The sequence below is a fragment of the Pipistrellus kuhlii genome, unplaced genomic scaffold, assembly GCF_014108245.1.
Source record: "Pipistrellus kuhlii isolate mPipKuh1 unplaced genomic scaffold, mPipKuh1.p scaffold_m20_p_8, whole genome shotgun sequence".
NCBI classification, from domain to species: Eukaryota; Metazoa; Chordata; class Mammalia; order Chiroptera; family Vespertilionidae; genus Pipistrellus; species Pipistrellus kuhlii.
Window position 1 is genome coordinate 22,564,195 of NW_023425584.1, and position 19,263 is coordinate 22,583,457.

Below are 19,263 nucleotides of genomic sequence, written 5' to 3' on the forward strand. Positions count from 1 at the left end.
ATGCAGATAGCCATGATAGCTTATCACACACAGGAAAAGATACTAAATAGTTAGAGTGACTGTGAGTCCATTCACATTCACATAAAAGAGCTGCATGAAATATTAACTGTATGTAGCCACTTGCTTCAGAGATAAATGATAAGACTCATTAGTCTTGACAAAGAATTTTTAAATCTGAGATTAGGTAATGATTAGCCTTAAGAGGCTCCATAGAAGATAGTGCACATTCAGAGAGTCCACTAGAATCTACTTTTTATTAGGCCACAGTTCCAGCAATAACCAAGAACCTTTAGAAGAAAGAGAAACTAACTTTTCTGTCTCCCTAACAACGAAAGGATCAAATCCCTTCTGAACCTAAAACTTTCATCACCAACAGAAATGGAAACTGGATACAATCAAGATAATTTTTATCATCATGCTTATAGCCTATATATCACACTCTGCACATCCTTCTTACAATTCTTCTGGCTGACCCTTACAGGATGTTTCTGCCTTTGGCAATCATTAATTTCTAATTACTTGCTCACAGAGAAGAAATGTCCATCTACCCTGGGACTTACTGAGTCTGCTGAAATAGGCAACCTTACCCAACTGCCTATTGGGAAGGAGGTAAGGAAGCTACACTCAGAGGGTAACTTCCAACAGCTCTCAAAGAGGGTTACCCTGCATAGAATAACTATATACTACCCTGTATAGAATACCAACATACATCCATTAGTATTTCTCTCTCTCTCTCTCTCTCTCTCTCTCTCTCTCTCTCTCTCTCACACACACACACACACACACACACACACACATACACACACACACAAATATTCTCACACATATATAGGCATATATATGTATTTAAATCTATTTAGTTGATCTATCAGGATGAAACTTTCATGGGAACTAGGTCTTTGTTCAGTTCAGATGTATTCTCTGTGTCTTGTACAATACATCTAAAAAATTATACACGTTCAATAATTATTTGTTGTGTCATAAAATTGTTTTGCCCTTGTTGCTGTCTCTCAGCAGAGCTGGGAGGAAGAGACAAAGTAATAGGCTAAATAAATAGCCTAGAAACAATTCCATTATACTCTACATCATGAAAACTGGCATATAAACAAAGATCTTCCTATGGTTTACATAGACAGCTAAGATTGAATAAATAACAGTTCCAACGTTAAGGTGGAAGTTTGCTTCTGGACTAAATCATGGATATTCTTTGTTATGCAACTCTCAAAAGCTTAAAGTTGAAGATAAGAATCTCAAGAAAGTATATTACCATATTTTCCGGCGTATAAGACGACTTTTGAAATGAAAAAAAGTCAACCGGGCTTTTTCAGTGGTCTGAATTCAGGTCTCAGCAGAGGGAACAGAGAAAAGAGGATGGATAGAAAGCACCTCACTTGTAAATCTAGGATGGCACTATACCACCGCCCTAGCAGGCTTTTTACTAGAACACAATGTAGCTTCGGGTACAGAACATGTATAATTTGCATGCATAAAAAGCCTGCTTGGATTGGCCAGAGTCAGAGAGGCGGTCTATTAAAAAAAGAACTGGTGTTGCCTCGGAAGTGGAGGGTAGTCTTATACAGCGAATATAGGCCTAAACCTATTTTTAACTGTAAAATTAGGGGGTCGTCTTATATGCCGGAAAATACGGTAAATCCAAGACAATATTCAGAGTGAAATAATAAAAAATAGACTGTTAATAAAAGGAAAGCAATGATAAAAAGTTTGTTTACTTTAAAGACTTCCTCTAAAGTTGAAATCTGGCTTGTTTTTTTTTCTGATTAATAATAAATAATGTATTATATATATTTGAACTAAAATGTGAGAAAACTTAATGGAGAGAGAAATGCTAGTTTTGCAGCTTATTAGCATTGTGTCCTTAGGTATGTTGCTAAGACAAGAGAACTGATAATTGGTTAAATAAAATGGGAGATAGGTCACTAGTAAATTCCTAATGTATATAGTTATGCTAAAGTACCTCCATCTTATGGGCTGGACTTCAGAGCTGTGTCCACCTGTGTCCACCTGGTTGGCGGCAAAGCTCTTCCTAGGTCCTGTTGTGAATAGTAAAGAAATCCACTTTGAAAGTTACACCTACAAAGCCATTCACATGAGTGACAGAAATTTTTCCAAGCTCCTTTTGTCCTCAGCTCTCACCAGAGACCTCCATGCCTAACTCACGGTTCAGGCACAACTGGTGGCATGGTTAATTTCCTTTCTGATGAACAATGAAGCACCCAATTTTTTTCTTTATACTTTGAATAAGAAACAAGCACCATTACTCATTGAGACAGAAGATTATTACCTTGGGGTAGTTATTTTAGGGTGGAAAAAGTTCAGACTTCGATTCAGAAACACAGGACCTGAACTTTGACTTCACAATTAATTATGTGAAGTTATATACTCTCAATGAACCTTCTACATATTTAAAATTATATAACAAAATAGCACCCTCCTGAGGTTGCTAAGAAAAGTGATTATATGAAAGTGTGCTGCAATTGGTAAAGGGTTCTACAGATGTCAGCTATTTTGGTATGGTGAGCCTGGAGTTGTTTTGTGTGATAACAGTAATGTCCCTTTACAACTTAGCAAGTTCTCTTACGTTCCTTGATTCATTCAAATGGATATAGTCTGAGTTCCAAAATCACTTCTAATTCCCTGAAGAATAGCGAGTTTTTACTTCCAAATAAAGCTTTAAAAGCACTTTAGAATGTGTTTGTTTCCATTCCTTACTTTGTTCATCCACTACATATTAATTTATGATCTTTTATAAGTACGGTACTAAGCTAATAAACTTAGGATGTATAAAAAAAGAAACATGAATCTTTGTTCTTTGTAAATACACATTCATTCATTTAGTAAATGTGTATTGAGCATTTATAATGGACTAGTCATATAAGCAAATACAGAGTTCAAAGTAAGAAGTTGTGCAATAAAAAAATAAATGTGATCACAGTACCAGAGGACTACCCCAAAGTGGTAAAATAAAAAAAATAAATGTGACTACAGTACCACAGGACTACCCCAAAGTGAAACAATCAGAAATACATCAATCTCAAATTACCAATCATTAATCTTTTTACAATGCTTAGTAATCTACAGAAATGTTTCTAAACTCAAGAAACTCCTTTTGCCACTAACTTCATGAATATATCTGGAATTTAATACAGTTGGTTACTGTGCAGCTGGGATGTTTCCATAGTGAAACTGTGATTCAGAGTATGTGAGGTACCCACCCTAAACACACTCAATTCACTGCATAAGTTCTCCTACAATCAACTGAGAGGGAAAGTCAACAGCTATTCAGCTCTATGGATTAGAAGAGATTAAAAATTACTTGCCTTGCTCTTAACTGAGTCTTTCTGCCAATCCAATAGATGTATTTATTTTATCAATTTCTGTCTGTACACTTTTCTCGTGGTACTATCGTTCACTGGCAGCTAGATGATCTGAAGGCCTGTAAGAACAATCTTTAAAATCCCAAACAATGATTACTAAGAGCTCAGTCTCACTCTCCACCAACAATATTTTTAATGTAGAGGCCATGTGAAACTTTTTAATGGCAACCTTTAGGCCCTACTGGGTTCACATAGAAAGTGATAGACACCCTACTTTTGGAAAACCACTTTCCTTTAAGGGAGTAACCTGTACCTACCCCATATAATAGTACACACATACCCTTAAATGATTTGAGTGGGAGCAACATTTTAGTGCAATTTGAGCACTAATCATGGAACATATCTGGTTCAGAGTTTTATATTCTTCCAAATTTTTATATTCTTCCAAAAAGAGATTTATATTCTTTAAAATTTGGGATTGGGGCCAAGACTTAATTTAGTCTCTTCTGAGTGTCTGGACAAGTAATACCTGAACTATGTTGGCCATATTTTCCACTGTGAGATGAAAAACAAGAAAATCATTCTCTAGTAATGGAGCGGTATGAAGCAGATGTCTGGAGGAAAAAGAGAGATTTTATTATGGAACAAAGATTTTTTTATTTGGCCCACTCCACCCACTATCAGTGAAGGTGCAGTGCCATTCCAAATAACAAGAGAATGCTGCACCCAGCAAAAGTAGAAGTGCATGGGAAGGAAACAACAAAGCAAATGCCTATGGCTTGACTCCAAACATATTACTGAAGACTATTTACCAGTAAAACTAAGTATGGAAAAATAAGTAGCAAATAAATGCCATGTTCCTGTTGATACTTCTGTTATCAAGGATTTATTAATATTATGCAATCTGTCTTCACTGAAGTCATCAGCACCTATGAGTACATGAAAATATTTTTCTGAATTCATGTGCCTATTATTTTATTGGAAGATAATAGCCTCAATGAACATTTTCCTTTAGTGACAGCTGTAATCAAGGCAGAAAGTGTTAAGCTCATATATTATTCTTTCACAGTAGACTGTGAAGGGAATCATGATTCATGAGTTTGCTGACTATTTATTCCCAGCTGCAGAAATGGTCCCCTTCAGCTAAAATACACTACAGGGCCCCACTTATCTGAATGTCAGACTTCCATCAATGAGTCCTAAAAGGAATGAGTTTCTAAATAGGGAAAGCATACATACCAAATGTCTACACTTTGTTCCAAGAAAGGGTTCATCCCTTAATTATATTGACTCTTATTTCCCTTCATCTTATTTTACACACCCAGTTATCTACTTATCAATCCTAACACTTTAAAGCACATGTGTCAAACACAAGGCCCGCGGGCCAAATCCATCCCGCCAGGCCTTGCAATGTGGCCCGCACCGCGCTGTCATCACTGCACTCCGCTGCGTTTCCATCACAATGACAGTTTATGACTGTTCAGTAAACCATTCGGCCCGTGATTTAGGCTGGATTTTAGATTTTGGCCCCTTCTCTGATTGAGTTCAACACCCCTACTTTAAAGAGTAGTCAAGTGACTATGATTAAAAAACAAAAGCTAGAAGCCAGAAATACGACCCTAAAAACTGGCCACAGTTATAAAAGTCCATTTGTTTGGTAGCATTTAGACTCTACACTAAATGAATAACACTGCAAACATTAGCAATATCTACTGAATTATTTCATGTTTACAAACTTATCATAAATCATCAGAGAAAGGTTAAATTATGTACAATATATTTTCCCCAAGTTGCTAGCAAATGGGTAACATATATGGAAAGATTTATATTCTAAGTGAAATTTAATTGTAAAGTTACATAGAAAATACATTATGTTGAGAATGTCATTGTGAAACACTAATGCAGCTAGGAGCTGTTTCCAGATGATGTTTGATGAGAACAATAGAGAAAGGATTTCAAGCATGGACTGGCCAATCTTTTTCCCCACCCTCTTCCTCAGCTACCACTTCTGAAATCTAACTGTTGCCTCCTTACCAGCTTTTCTAACCTACAGAAGTACGGAAAAGTGCCAAAATTTATTTGCCCATTACAAAGGAATAATGGGTACCCATGATGCAGAGGTTTGAATGCATTTGGAAATGAGCCATCACGTGCTGCCTGACCAGCATGGGAGAGAGCACAAAGTCACAAAGCACAGACATGCTCCAGTGTAAGCATCTCTCGTTTCATTGGCTTCTACTCGGCCTGAAAAAGCAAGCCTAGCTTTTTCCCTAGGAAAAAAAAAGTGTTATTTATTCACTGCACAAGGACTATTACTTCATTAGGGGAAATCATCTTTTCATAACTGTCATTCATAGCTGCCACGTTTACTATTTTGGTTTTACTGATCAAAGAGATATCTATAACTCACCATTTTTAATGAATAGATTTTTGCATATATTTATCATAAGATTGGTTTTTAATCACGAATTTCAATCCCATCAGAATTGCTGCTAAGCCTCAAATGGTCTTGAGGGAAGATGCCATAAATGCAACCAAATAGATGATGAACAAGATAAACCTAAGGTGGTCACGATAATGCCTTTGAAAATTTCTAATGAGAGCCACTCACTCAGCTCTGTCATGGAAAATTACCAGCTACCATTTGCTTTGCAAACACTGGTCCAGGAGCCTCATGGGCTATTGTGAAGAAAAAAAATATATATATATCTCCTGAGAAAAATAATGCAATTTTAGGAAAGCAATGTTTTCAGCTGCTATAAGCATTCTAATTACTTTAGAATGTTTCTTCCTCCCGCCCTCCCACCCCTTTCACCCTCCAGGGCCTTTTTGCTTTTGAATCAGCTACAGAAACAAAGCAATTTAGCAGAGTAAAAAGCTTATTAACACATGATGCAGTTCAGTGACATGAGAAAATGCTGGGGAGAAAAACAAAGAATCCATCCCATAAGAAAAAAAAAATGGTTGATCTGAATATTTAAAAGAAGAGAAGCTGAGAAGAAAGGTCAAAAGGGCAGCTCTGACTTCTGAGAAACCTCAGTTCCATGGGAGGAAAATGGCAGTTTAATTCCTCAACTTGCTCAGCAAGCGCAGTTTACAGCTAAGGTAGAAAATTTACTAAGTCCTCATTTATCATTTAAGAGAGTCCCCAGGTTCTCTTCAACTGCAGTTTCTTCTGCCTTTTTCAAACACCAGAGAAGGTGAAATTGCCCCCATTTATCTGTGGAAAGTGAATTTGAAGGTTTGGGTTTCTCTGCAGGGGTAATAGTAAGGAAGGGTGAGGATGGAGGTAAAGTAACAAATCTGTTTTATCAGAGTTCAATAAGAAAAACTACCTGATGCTCCCTACAGAGTATGTAGAGCACTTGGAACAGAAAGGAAATAATATATGCAACAGTGTGCAAGATATGCACGAGTAGGACAAAGCAATGTGGATTTAGTGGTGACTTCATTGCCAAAGTCTCATTTTCTTGATCCAAATAGACTGTACCTTGAAAAACTCAACTTGCCTCCAAAAAAAAAAAAAAAAAGTCTAAGATAAACCGAAAATAAAAGAAATGAACATTGAGGGTCTTACAGTGGATACAAGATGCTTTGAAAAGAGACTTTGCCTCTTCAAGAATAAACATTTATTCATTCATCATTTGACTATTGTATACTATATGTTGGGATGGTACTGGACATGTGAAGGTGAATAAAATGAGTTTTCAGGTTTTTGGTGCTTGTAATCTAATAAGGGATAAAGACTACATATCCATTCAGTGTTCATTCATTCAGTTCATGTTTATTGAGCAACTAAATACAGTTAGCTCAATAAGAGGAGCCTAAGTATCAAGTTAGAGAAGAGGGTGTGGCATCCAGGAAGTCTTCCTGGGGCTGCTGATATCTGAGCTGGGTTCTAAGGTGAATTCTATATTATGGTGAATGGCATTGTGGCAGAGGAAACCTCACTCACAGATGCATGTATGCATGAGACTGGCACATTGCTGGGGCATAAAAATTGTATCTGCGGAAAATGAGAAAAATTAAGGATATAGACTACTTTATGATATAGTGCAGATGAGTGTTAGAAACACTGAGATGATTGGTTTATTTTTAACTCCATTTTTATTTGAATATACTCCCTTGGCCTATTTCTCAAGACAGTGATGAGGATTTGAAGCTATAATCACTGGTTCACTCTAGCTAAAGCTCTCAGTATCAGACACTAACCACAGGGAGGAAAGCTTGGATAATCTTCTATGATACATTGTGCAGGGGCTATCTTTCTGGGAGGGAGTAGTCCCACATTGGTACTTTCTGTCATGCCTACACAAAGAAATCTATCTGAACACTGTCAGCAGCATTATCTTTGAAAATAAAATCACTATATTTAGGACTGTGGCATGCCCCAAAACCCCCTGAGGACTTCCTTGTCTCTAATCTGTCATGATGATGTATTAAAGATATCCCCAAAAGTATCTTCCAAAGCCTCCCTCAGTACTGCATTCTGTTCTCTCATGGCCATTATGGTCACAAAGCTTCCTTACAGAACACCTGAATTCATCTTATTACAGTTCTAAGCCCATCTTTAAGACTTGAGAAATCTCTTTATTTTTTAATATCCTAATCCTCATTCAAAGTCCATACCAATGTGTAAACAAAACCAAATAACAAAAAAGCCTCCTTACAGGGGATTTTCTTGTCATCAGTGGAAACACCGGAGGAATGTGGTCACAGGACAGTCAAAACAAACTGAAAGCCCACCCAGCTTGTGTGGCTCAGTGGTTGGGCAACGACCCATGAACCAGGAGGTCATGGTCCAATTATCTGCTAGGGCACATACCTGGGTTATGGGCTCAGTGCCCAGTAGGAGGCAGTGGGAAGTAGTGACCAATGATTTTTTTCTCTCCTCATTGATATTTCTATTTCTCCTTCCCCCTTCCACTCTTTATTATTATTATTTTTTTAAGGGAACCTAGTAGGTAGTATAAAAAGAAAGGGTGAATAATAGGGAATTTAATATTTCATGATAAACAGAGTCTCCTTTGGAGCACAAATATACTAAGCACAAAAAGTTCTGGCAATACCCAAAGTATTCCCTCTCTCTCTGGGGGTAAATGAATGTTCGTTCTGAAGCCAGATACCTAAGGGAAACCTGCAATTAATACAGTAAAATCCCATATCATGGATGCTTGCATTTTCTCCTATGATGAATGTTTAAGATTAATGCATTATAAAAAGTCATCTAAGATAAAGCAATCAAGTGTCTACATGCAGAGAAGCCAAGAGAACAGGCAAAATAATACATTGGTCCAGCTCAATCTATGCCCGGTACATTAGCTGTTTACTTGAATAATATAAAAACACAAGTATATTCTGCTGCCTCAACCAGAGTTAAACCTAATGAAGTTAATTTGCCATCAGTGATACATGTGAAATTATTTTAATACACTGAAAACATCTTATTTAAATGACACATAAAAGTAACAAAGGCATAAAAATATCAGTCAATACAGTTGAATTCTAAATCTGTTTTCTAAAAAAAGAAAAAGCACATCAGATTGGTTTTAGAGTGTCTGCACATATCTGAAGCTAAGTAATTATTTCTTTAACTTTATTACAGAAATGAAAACTACTCTGTGATAATAGCTACATACAAACTTTCAATCAAATAAGAGCTTATAATGGCTCAGATGTAGTAGCTGAGAAATAAAATAATAAGATCAATTTAAATCCTATAAACCACTTTTCAATGATTTGACAAAGCAAGAAATTGGATTTGGTATTTTTTTATTTGTTAATATATATTGATTTATCCATATAAACATCAGTCTTATTTCACTCCTGTGTTTGGAATCCCTTAGCTCTAAGTTCTTTAATTATTTTTCACTACAGTTTTCCTACAGCTCTAAGCACACCTTCCCACCCCAGCCTCATGGCCAGTAGTGTTCCTTCTCCCAGGAAGAAGATGCAGAATAAAGAAGTTGGACCTCAAAGGGAGAGTGGGGATAAAAGGGAGAGATTAACCAAAGGACTTATGTGCATACATATGAGCCTAACCAGTGGTCAAGGACAATAGGGGGGTGGGGGCATAAGTGGGGAGGGGTGGGGGATTGGAATGGGGGGTTGAGGACAAATGTGTGATACCTTAATCAATAAAGAATTTTTTTTTAAAGGAGGGAAGGCCATGTCTTTTGAAATTCATAAAAACAACCTTAAAACTCCAAACGATGCATGGAAATTTGTATAGATGAGGATTCAAGTTATTTTCTCCCACAAGATTATTGCCAACCTCCTCCAGCCCAGCAGATTCCATGTAATGATTCCATGAGAGGATGCAATACACACACACACACATATTTTCACCTAGTTTTAATGGAGGGAAGAAAAACAAAGTCAGAATAAAAAGATAGGAAGAATAAATGCCTAGATAACTGCACAAAATTCTGGTATCGTGCGGGTTTATCAGGTGTTCTTAGATGGAGAATCTTGTGATTATTATCTCCTATCCTTGTCCCTACTCAGTTCCTGAGTCTGGGGACTTACTGAACCTGACATGACACTTGTAGCTCATTAGACTGCAGGAGACTTTCAGCAGGATGTTTTGTTCCCATATGAAAGGGTTGATTGATTTTTAGATAATCTTCCCAGAGGCCTAAACTTAGGGAGGGCTTCTCCCTTCTTCAACCTGAAGAATCTTAAATGTTTGTGGCAGCTGAGAGAATACAGGATTAACCAAGGTTATCCACTGATGAACTGTGGACTGATTCTTTCCCCACAGATACCTTTTTAAAATCACACAATGTAAAAAAAAATTAATAAGTGTCACATACAGCCTCTAATTTCCATATTCAGTTGAAAATCAGGAAATATGGCTACATTCGTCCACTTTCCTGCCTGGCAGCACTCAGCGGAGTTGAGTATCAGCTGTCCCCTGTAGCCAGCATACAGATTCTCCAGTGCCTCACAGTTGTCACTATTCCTCATAGCATGGCATCCAGTCACTTTTAGCACAGGTGTTCTTTCCAGGATCTCCATAAGCACTGAATTTGAGGATGCTATGGTTAAGATCATTAAAGAGCCAAGGGAGAAGTAGAAATTCAACAGGGCATATTTCTCCTTAAATTGAGAAATACGTCATGAAAGATGTCCAACTTTGGAGAGCTAAGATTGAAGGTCTATTGGACGAAGTGGGGTAGGAAATAAGTGGAGGAAATGAGAGAAAGCCCTCCCTAAGCTCCACCACTTCATTCAATGTTGTCCGAAATCAGCAGGCACAGATATATGCACTCAAGCCTCCAATAAAGGATATTCTGCTGGATTTATTATGTGAGCTTGAGTGACTAACAGACTGCTCAATAATGATTAGAACAGAAGCACTGTGATCATATCAGAATATCAATCCTCTCTCATCTTTACTTTGTTAGGGACAATAGCCAAAGAGATGAAAATTCCCAATTTATAACTTTCAACATCTTACTAACCTTAACATACAATTCAGCCTTTATACTGGCTTCTTCTAAAAAGGCAAACAGATCAATAATATTGCAAGATTTAAGTGAAAAGTAGGACTCCCAGAAAGGTGGCATAGCTTACTGCATACTACATTTCACTTGGGAAATGAACTGTGGTATACAAGTCTTCTCTCAAGAATCTAGGGATTTTCTGTAAATCAGGGTCCACAACTGATCTCATCCTGTCCTTGTCCCTCAGGGAACCAGATCCTCTCAAACTTCCTTTCACTTCATTAATACACAGAGTAGCTTCCTTCTTTTGCATGAAATCTGGGCGCCAGGCTCACCTTGAACTCAGAGGCTTATTTCTCTCTTATGGAGGTCTTATCAAAGCATTTTTCCAGCAAAGCCTGTATCGCACTATAATCACTAGACCAACTACCACGATTATAACCTTTTATCCACATCATTACACGTGTACTCAATATATTTCTTTTTTTATAAAGACTGTATCTTCTATACATGCAGTGTAAAATGGAAACATATCTATACTCAGTAGCTATCAATCAGCAGGAAGCTAAATCATAAATGAAGAGTATTGGATCCAGATGTTCCAAGGAAGGGAAGTGAATTTATAAAAAGAGAAAAGATAGAGAAGTAGAAATGAGTCAGAATGAAGAAGGTATTGCTAAGAACAAGGGTTTGATGTGGAAGTTCTAGACTATTAGCCCTAGAAACACCTCTTGGAGGTTCCACTTCCCCATTTTCAGATGGGAACAGAACAGCAAAGTTCTTTGTAACAAAGCCACACAAATACACTTGCCGAAATAAGGATTTTCTTTCTCTGTCATAAGAGCAGGGGCAGTTCTGTTCCATGAGCCTTTCCAGTACCTATGTTCCACTCATCTGGAAGTTCCATCATCATCTAGGATGTCCTCTTCTGCAGGCTCAGCATGGTATTGTCATCCATGTGCCTGGTCATGGAAAGGGAGAAAGACTAGCAGTCCCAATCCAACATCTTCCTTTTTATCACATGTGCTTATATGGGTGAGAATTTCCCCACTTAATCTACATGTGGGATTATAGGCTCCACTCATTCAACTGGCATCCCATGATGGAAAAAGAAGGAATTATACATTGTGAGGGACTATGAGGAGAAGGTAAGATGCTTGTCAGAGATCATGTGCTAGTGCAACCATGTTAGGGTCCTAGCCACAGACTATGGCAATCTTCTTCATTATATTCATCTTCTCAAAGAGCTAGCTGAGAATAGCATGGACTGGGAAGAAATCAGATTTCAGGAAGTAGATGAAGGGATTCTGAATGAAGGCTTTCTCTAGATGGAGTCAATACTCTTCTCTAGGGGGAAAAAAATTGAAGTTTGCTACACAACTGACCTAAGAGGTCGTGTTTTGCAATACATGCATTATTGCTGGGAAGCAACAAGAAAGCAGAATAGATTAGAAGACAAAATCAGGCCCAAAGGGACAACCCCTGAGAAGGAGACTTCACATGTTTTTTATTGGGTAGAAGCTAAGACAGTAGAGTCCAAAAAAAATGCATCTCCAGTGCAAAGCCTAGCAAAGAGACTGTGGTAATGAGGACTACAGGCATATCATTCACTTTAGCTGAGCAGAACATTATAAAAAATAAAACTATTTTTATCTCTTGGGAGAGCATAAAGACAACAAGATTGGCCACAGGCCACTGGAAAAAATGACTCAAAGGGATTATCATCCAATACTTTTCTACTTCCTTTTCTAACTCACACAGGCATATTCTATTTCCATTAAAAAGAAATGAAAAATTAAAAGTTCTAGAATGAAATCTAATTCTAGTAAGAGAAATGAGACCTGTAAAGAAACATGAATTCTTTTATCTTCTCCCTTCCATATAGCTTTCATCACATTTAACAGATTATACAATTTTATTGTGTAAATCTTTCTACCATTTCCAATATTAACCTTAATATCCAACCTCACTTTCACCTTCCCTCTAAAAATGCTAGACTTTAATGTCTTTAGAGGCTGAAATTATCTCATAATCCCCATTATATCCCAGAGTACCTGGAAGAATGCTTCAGGCATCACTCAAAGCATCAGGATGGTACAGGTCCTAATTTAGATGATGCTTCCAATCTTAATAATTTCTTACTGGAATTTGATTTTTGAAATATTTACCATATGGTAGGCTGAATTAGGGCACCCCAATAATATCCACATACTAATCTCCCAAGCCTGTGAATATGCTACCTTGCATGACAAAAGGGACTTTTCAGATGTGATTCAGTTAAGGATCCTGAGATGAGGCTCTTCTCCACGGTTATCCACATGGGCCCTACATGTAAACATAAAAGTCACAAAAGAAAGACCAAGAGGGAAAATGTAGTCTGATGACTGGAAAATATATTGAAATGAGACAACCAGGAGCCAAAGCATCTAGAAGCTAGAAAAGAAACAGATTATCCCCTGAAGCCTCTAGAAAAAAAACAACCAAGCAGATACCCTAATTTTACATCCTTAAGACTCAGTTTAGAACTTCTGACCTCCAGAACTGTAAAATAATAAGATTGTGCTGTTTTAAGCCACTAAGTTTACGGTAATTTGTTACAGCAGCAATAGTAAACTCATACATGTATCCTCTCAATTAGTAATGCATTCACTGGCCTAATTAATCCAATCTTACCAATTATCAGATATAAAGCAAATAGGAAGATTTAATTTGCCATCTGTAACTGGCTGAGCCAGCAACTCCATGTCTAGGAATATTTCCTAAAGATATTTACACAATAGGATTTCAAGCACCCATTAAAAATAATGAGAAAGATCTGCAAATATTGACCTATTTTCTGAGATAATATATTTCATAAAAAATAATGAGTAGCATACATGTAAAGTTGAGTATGTTTCATCTCAATCAGCTGGGAAGAATATACACCAAATTGATCAGTGTGTTTACTTTTAGATGGTGAAATTTCAGGATGACCTTTATTTCCTTTCATTTCATTGGTCTATTTTTCTTTTTACAATGAACATTTATAAGTGTAACCATCTGAAAACCCAGGGAGATTTTTCTATCTTGGACAAAAGAAATGTTTTATTTGCCCACAAATATTTTGTCTAGCCTATGACTTTCTAGGATTACTGTACCTGCCACCTGTCTTGGTCTCTTCCACCACCCTTCATGTTATGGTCCTTCTGTTTCTATCACTTCACTAGGAAAAGCACCAAAAGTCCATTTCATGGGATAAATAAAAGCAAACTCAAGAGTCAGGAGTACCACAGAATTTAATATACGTATCTACATTTTTCTCTCTTACCCAATTCTGTCTCCAGTTTTCCCCTATTTCTGTTAATGACACAAATACCTACCCATCTGCCTATGCCAGAGCATCAGGGTTGTTTTTAACTCCACATCCCAAATCCCATCAATCACCAAACCCTCCCGTTCTATACTCTCTCTAAAATCTATCCCTTGTTCTCCATTCCCATTGTTAACAAATTTAGATCAAGTTGCCTGATCATTTCTTCCCCATTCAAATGTAATAAATACCCTTCTAGCTGGGTTCATTGACTATAATGTGTTCACCCAGATCTTCTCCTCAGAGGCAAAATAATAAAGCTTCACAGGCTCCTCATTTTGATACAAAAACCCTCCAAAGGGCCTGGCACAAACTTTCATGATCTGTGCTTGCAATCTTTCTTTTTCTTACTATTTCCTGCCAAAACTATTGGATCCTATTGTTACAATAACACAGAACTTCTCTTCATAGTGCCAAACCTTTAGACATGCAGTTTTCTGCCTGGCAAACCCACCTTGTCTATCCAACGACACCTCTTTACTCTGCAGGATTTGGCATCTATGTCACCTCCTCTGTAAAGACTCACCCGAGTTAGGCTTCTCAGTCACTAACCTCTTATAGTCCTCGTACACATCATGGATGTAGCTATAGATAAGAGCATTCATCATTATACAGTGATGAATCACTTGTGGAATCTGTAGCCCCATCTTGATCCAACCATGAACTCCTATGGTAAGCACTGCCTTCTATTCATTTCTGTATCTCCAACACATGGCACAATGACTAGCACAAATACACAATTTGCCAAATAGATTAATAAATTAGTAGTTAACTTTTATTGGAGGCTTACAAAAACATTCAAGATAAGTGCTACTATTATTTGCAGTTCATAGGTAAGAAAACAAAAACACAAATGGATTAAACAAATTTCCCAAATTTACCCATTTAGAAATTGCACAGAAGAGAAGCTTTGAGACGGTCTAACTCTAGGACATTAGCTTCTATACTTGAATGAATGAATGAAAGAATGAGTGAATGAGCAATCTCCTGACCTTTCCTGTTAGTGTTCAACATGTAAGGCTCTGGCCTAATCCTTAACCTGTTAGTGAGACATATGTGTTCAATCCACTGTCCTGTATTCCTTCTTGCTTTGATAATAGAGTGAGAAGGTGAAGAAAGATGTTATTAAACAGAGCATAAGGTGAGAACCCCCTGGCAGCCAGTGGGAGGAGAGAATGGGAGGCTTTAGGTAATTAAATAGAGTGTTAATTATTCATTAATAAGTTGTGGCTCTTGCCTGTAACTATCCTGGAAAAGGCATGACAAAAAAAAATGTGTTTGATAAAGTATTTCCTAGACCTGAATTACAGAGACAGTCTCCAAGATGAATTTCGGTTCCTCATCACATGATTAGCTTCCTTGCATTTTCTCCATGGACATCAACATCATGGAACTTACAGAGGATGTTTTCATTCCAGCAACATTCACTAACCATTTCTGCACGGTGACATATGTGGAGTCACAGCTTCTGATTGCAGTATGTGGTACCTAGGAACATGGAACATTCCAGAAACCTTCCCTGATAGATATGTGGGAGAAGCAGATAATACATCCTCGTCTTGAGAGAGAAACAGAAGGCCTGAGAGGCTGTCATTTGGACAAAGCTGTGTGGCAGTTTAGTGTTTGCCTCTCCAATCCCAAAATAGTCTATATGCCTCTCAGTCACAGTAGAAATGGCAAAACAGGGGCAATTTCCATTATGCTATACCACTAAAATCATTATTTCAGGTCAAGGTTTTAAAAAAAATGCTTTTCCAGAAATATCTCAAAAGCTTAAAACCACTGTACAGTAGAGAGAATTGGGGTAAGAGTAAATATATATGAGCTTAGTATGCCCATCTTGTCAAACCAGAGTGAGGCAGGGATTTTTGGTTGCAGGGGACTAAACCCACTCCAAACTTTAGACCCAAAAGGAAGGACTTAGAAATTCATATCCTCAGACGGAAGGGAGAGAGAGGGCAGGGGAATCCCAACCAGACTCAACTCTAGTAGAATTCTCTCCGTCTTTGTTTCTAAAATGAAGGCATCCATGAGGAAATGGAAGTCCCCATTTTTATTATTAAGACTCTGATAGATGGCTGATGAAATAATTAAATCCCCTGTAGCATTTCAGCAACATTTGTATTTTCTTGAAACGATATTTGTTTCTGAAGTACAATGGAGATAATGTCAGTGAGCAAGGGAGCTGTTACAGGTCATTAGCCAATTCACCTTCGATCTTTAATACCTTATAAATACAATTTATATTCCCATAAATAAGAATTTGTGATACCCAATCTCCAAAAAGATGCCTAAGGATAAGCAGATTCTTCCCTTTATATACCACTGTTCTTGCAAGCTGAAGGACTCCAAGCCTCTTGTGTATGGAAAAGACAACCATGGGAGAAAGCATAGCAGAAAGACTATTATTTCTTACAGGACTCAGTCACACACAAATTCGAGTTCCCTGGCTCATGGAGTTTTTTAAAAACCTCTCCCTAGACCTGGCTGGTGATGCAGTTGGTTGGAGTATTGTCCCATACACAGAAATATTGTGGGGCTCTATTCCTGGTCAGGGAACATACCTAGGTTACAGGTTCAATCCCTGGTCAGGATGCTTACTGGGGATAGCCGATTGATGTTTCCTTCTCACATTGATGTTCCTCCCCTGCCCCTCTCACAAGTCAATAAGCATATCCTCTGGTAAGGATTAAAGAAAAAACCTCCTCCCAAATATCATATCCAACAGCCTTCAAACAAAGTTTTACTAGGGCAGATATGCAGAACTGTAACTAAGAGGGTTTGGGAAGAGCATTGCTTACTCTGAGCACATTCTCTGCAAGTGGATTTTCAACTATTTAAAAACATAAAATATTTAACAGTTTGTAATGGTTTTTAAGACTAGGATGATAGAGCATAAGAGGGAGCAGCATAAAAGCAAAGGCATGAGACTGAGAAAAGGAGTCAAGGATGGAACCGTTCTTTGTGTCGGTTCCCACCAGACAATGCAGGGCCTGAGGTTAAATTCGTTTTCTGCCTCTGACAATATTAGCATCAGGGCAATGCATCTGAGGAAGATCCACAGGCAGGACAGAGGCCTGACCTTGGCATCAGCTATCTGTGGGACCTCAGAGCGATCAGTTAACTCCGCCATATCCCAGGTTTCCTGTCTGTAAAGTGATGAGGTTGATCAGTCTCCCATGGCACCAAATCTGGTGAAGACTATTGTTCCATCAAATTGAGACAAAGAGTATTTTTCCATCAAAAAATAAATAAATGAATCTTTCAGTGCACAGACTGCTCACAGGTAAAGCAATTTTGAAAGCCACACTCACTCTTTTAGGCCAACAGAAATCATTCATTTTTCCTTCAGTTTGGTTAGAACTAGAAAAAAAATTGGCACTAATGATCTCAAACTTCTTTGTCAGGGGCTTTTCATGTCCTCTATGCTGGGTCCTAGCAGCCTTGATACTCACTTCCAGCCCTTCTTATCCTTCACAGGGCCAAGATCTTTGTCTCTCTTCACTCAATGTCCTCTTTGGAACTCATCCGATGAACTGAGAAGTCACACTAAAGCAGAGGTTCCCAGATGTGTTACCCACAAACTGCCTTTACACGGTCTCCTATCTTTGTACTCCCTGTATAATTCTTTATGTAATGTTTTCTACTCAATAGATACATAGCTTTTACCTCCAGCTTGAGCCTCCTTAGAAACCATGCCCTTAATGTATTATGTCTGTTTACTTTTAATTCATTTTAAAACATAGCTATTAAAATCATTTGTCCACCTGTGAAGCATCTAAAATCACTTCTCATGCCCTGTAATGTGCATTTTACACCTGTGAGATGCTTTATTAGAGCATGAGTGACAAATGTCTTTTTCCAGGGGTTTTAGATTTAGATTGAATGAAAATCCCTGACACCTTTTAAGCTACCTGCTATTTGCTCACAACAATGTGCATTTCAGAGGTGTCAGGGGATGGATGACAAACGTAAGAACACATTTTACAAGACATTAATCTTAAACCAAAGGAATGGGAAGATCCCTTAATTGCAACTCGAGACATTTTGGAGGTCGGGAGCTTTTCTCCACGTCCCTGAAATAATCATATAGTAACAGCCATGGTAATAACAAGAGTAACAGCGCTTACTGCATGTTGACTATGTGCTGGGGTTCTGAGAGCTGGCCTACCTTCCTTTCTCTTGTATTCCTGCCTGCACCACGGGCTGCCACACCACACAGAGGACCTGGGAGACATTTTTTATGTGTGCCCCTACTTCATCTCAAAAACAAACAGCACAGTGGGGGGGGGGAGGGCGGAGGAAGGCAGGGGATAGCCAAACCTAACTCCACGCACCGTGTCTCTTAGGCTTCAGCACAAAAACCCATTTCATGCTTCAGAGCCTTGACTATGACACAGTGCTCAAGATGCCAAGCAGGGCGGGAGCCAAGCCCAGAGGAGTGCCCGCCAAGCACTGTGAGGCTAAATGGGCCCTGCAGGGCAGCGTGGCCACTTCCTGCAGGTACTGAGCTGCTGTCTGGCTCCTGCTTTCTCAGACAAGCCAGCAGAGAGGGGGAAATGTGAATTATACACGTGGTCCTTAAGGCTCACTGTGTCTCCCAGGATGATGGGCAGCTCTCAGGTCCTGCTGGGGAACAACTTGCTGATAAACCAGAGTCCAAAGGCTGGCTCCACCAGTTACTGAATTTTATTATTCTGAACCAGTGGCTTAGCCTCACTGAGCTTTAATGTCCTCATCTGTCACTGAGAGATGCAAGAGTCTACTTCCTAGGGGCTCTTGCTGATTCTGGTGGGATGACTGCAAAGCACTTGGCACCGTGCTTGGTGCATAGCCTGCTAGTCTCCTATCACTGCCATAACTCATCATCAAAGATATAGAGACTTGAAACAGCTACTTAGTATCTCTCAGTTTGCATGGGTCAGACATCCAGGCACAGTATGGCTCAACGAGGTTTGCTAGGCAGGGTCTTACGAGGCCAGAGTTGAAGTGTTGGCCGCATTGAGATGTCTTTTGGAGGCTCTGGGAGAGAGTCTGCTCCCAAGTTAATTTGGGTGGCTGGCAGAATTCAGTTCCTTCTGACTGGATTCTGATGTCCCCGTTTTCTTGCTGGCTGTCAGCTGCGGCCACT

The 19,263-nt window shown here is 38.5% G+C and overlaps 1 protein-coding gene across 1 annotated transcript in view; it reads right to left on the reverse strand.

The window, feature by feature from the left end:
• Nucleotides 1-19,263, reverse strand: part of KCTD16 (potassium channel tetramerization domain containing 16) — a 191,623-nt gene that overhangs the window by 51,913 nt on the left and 120,447 nt on the right. The window lies entirely within an intron of this gene.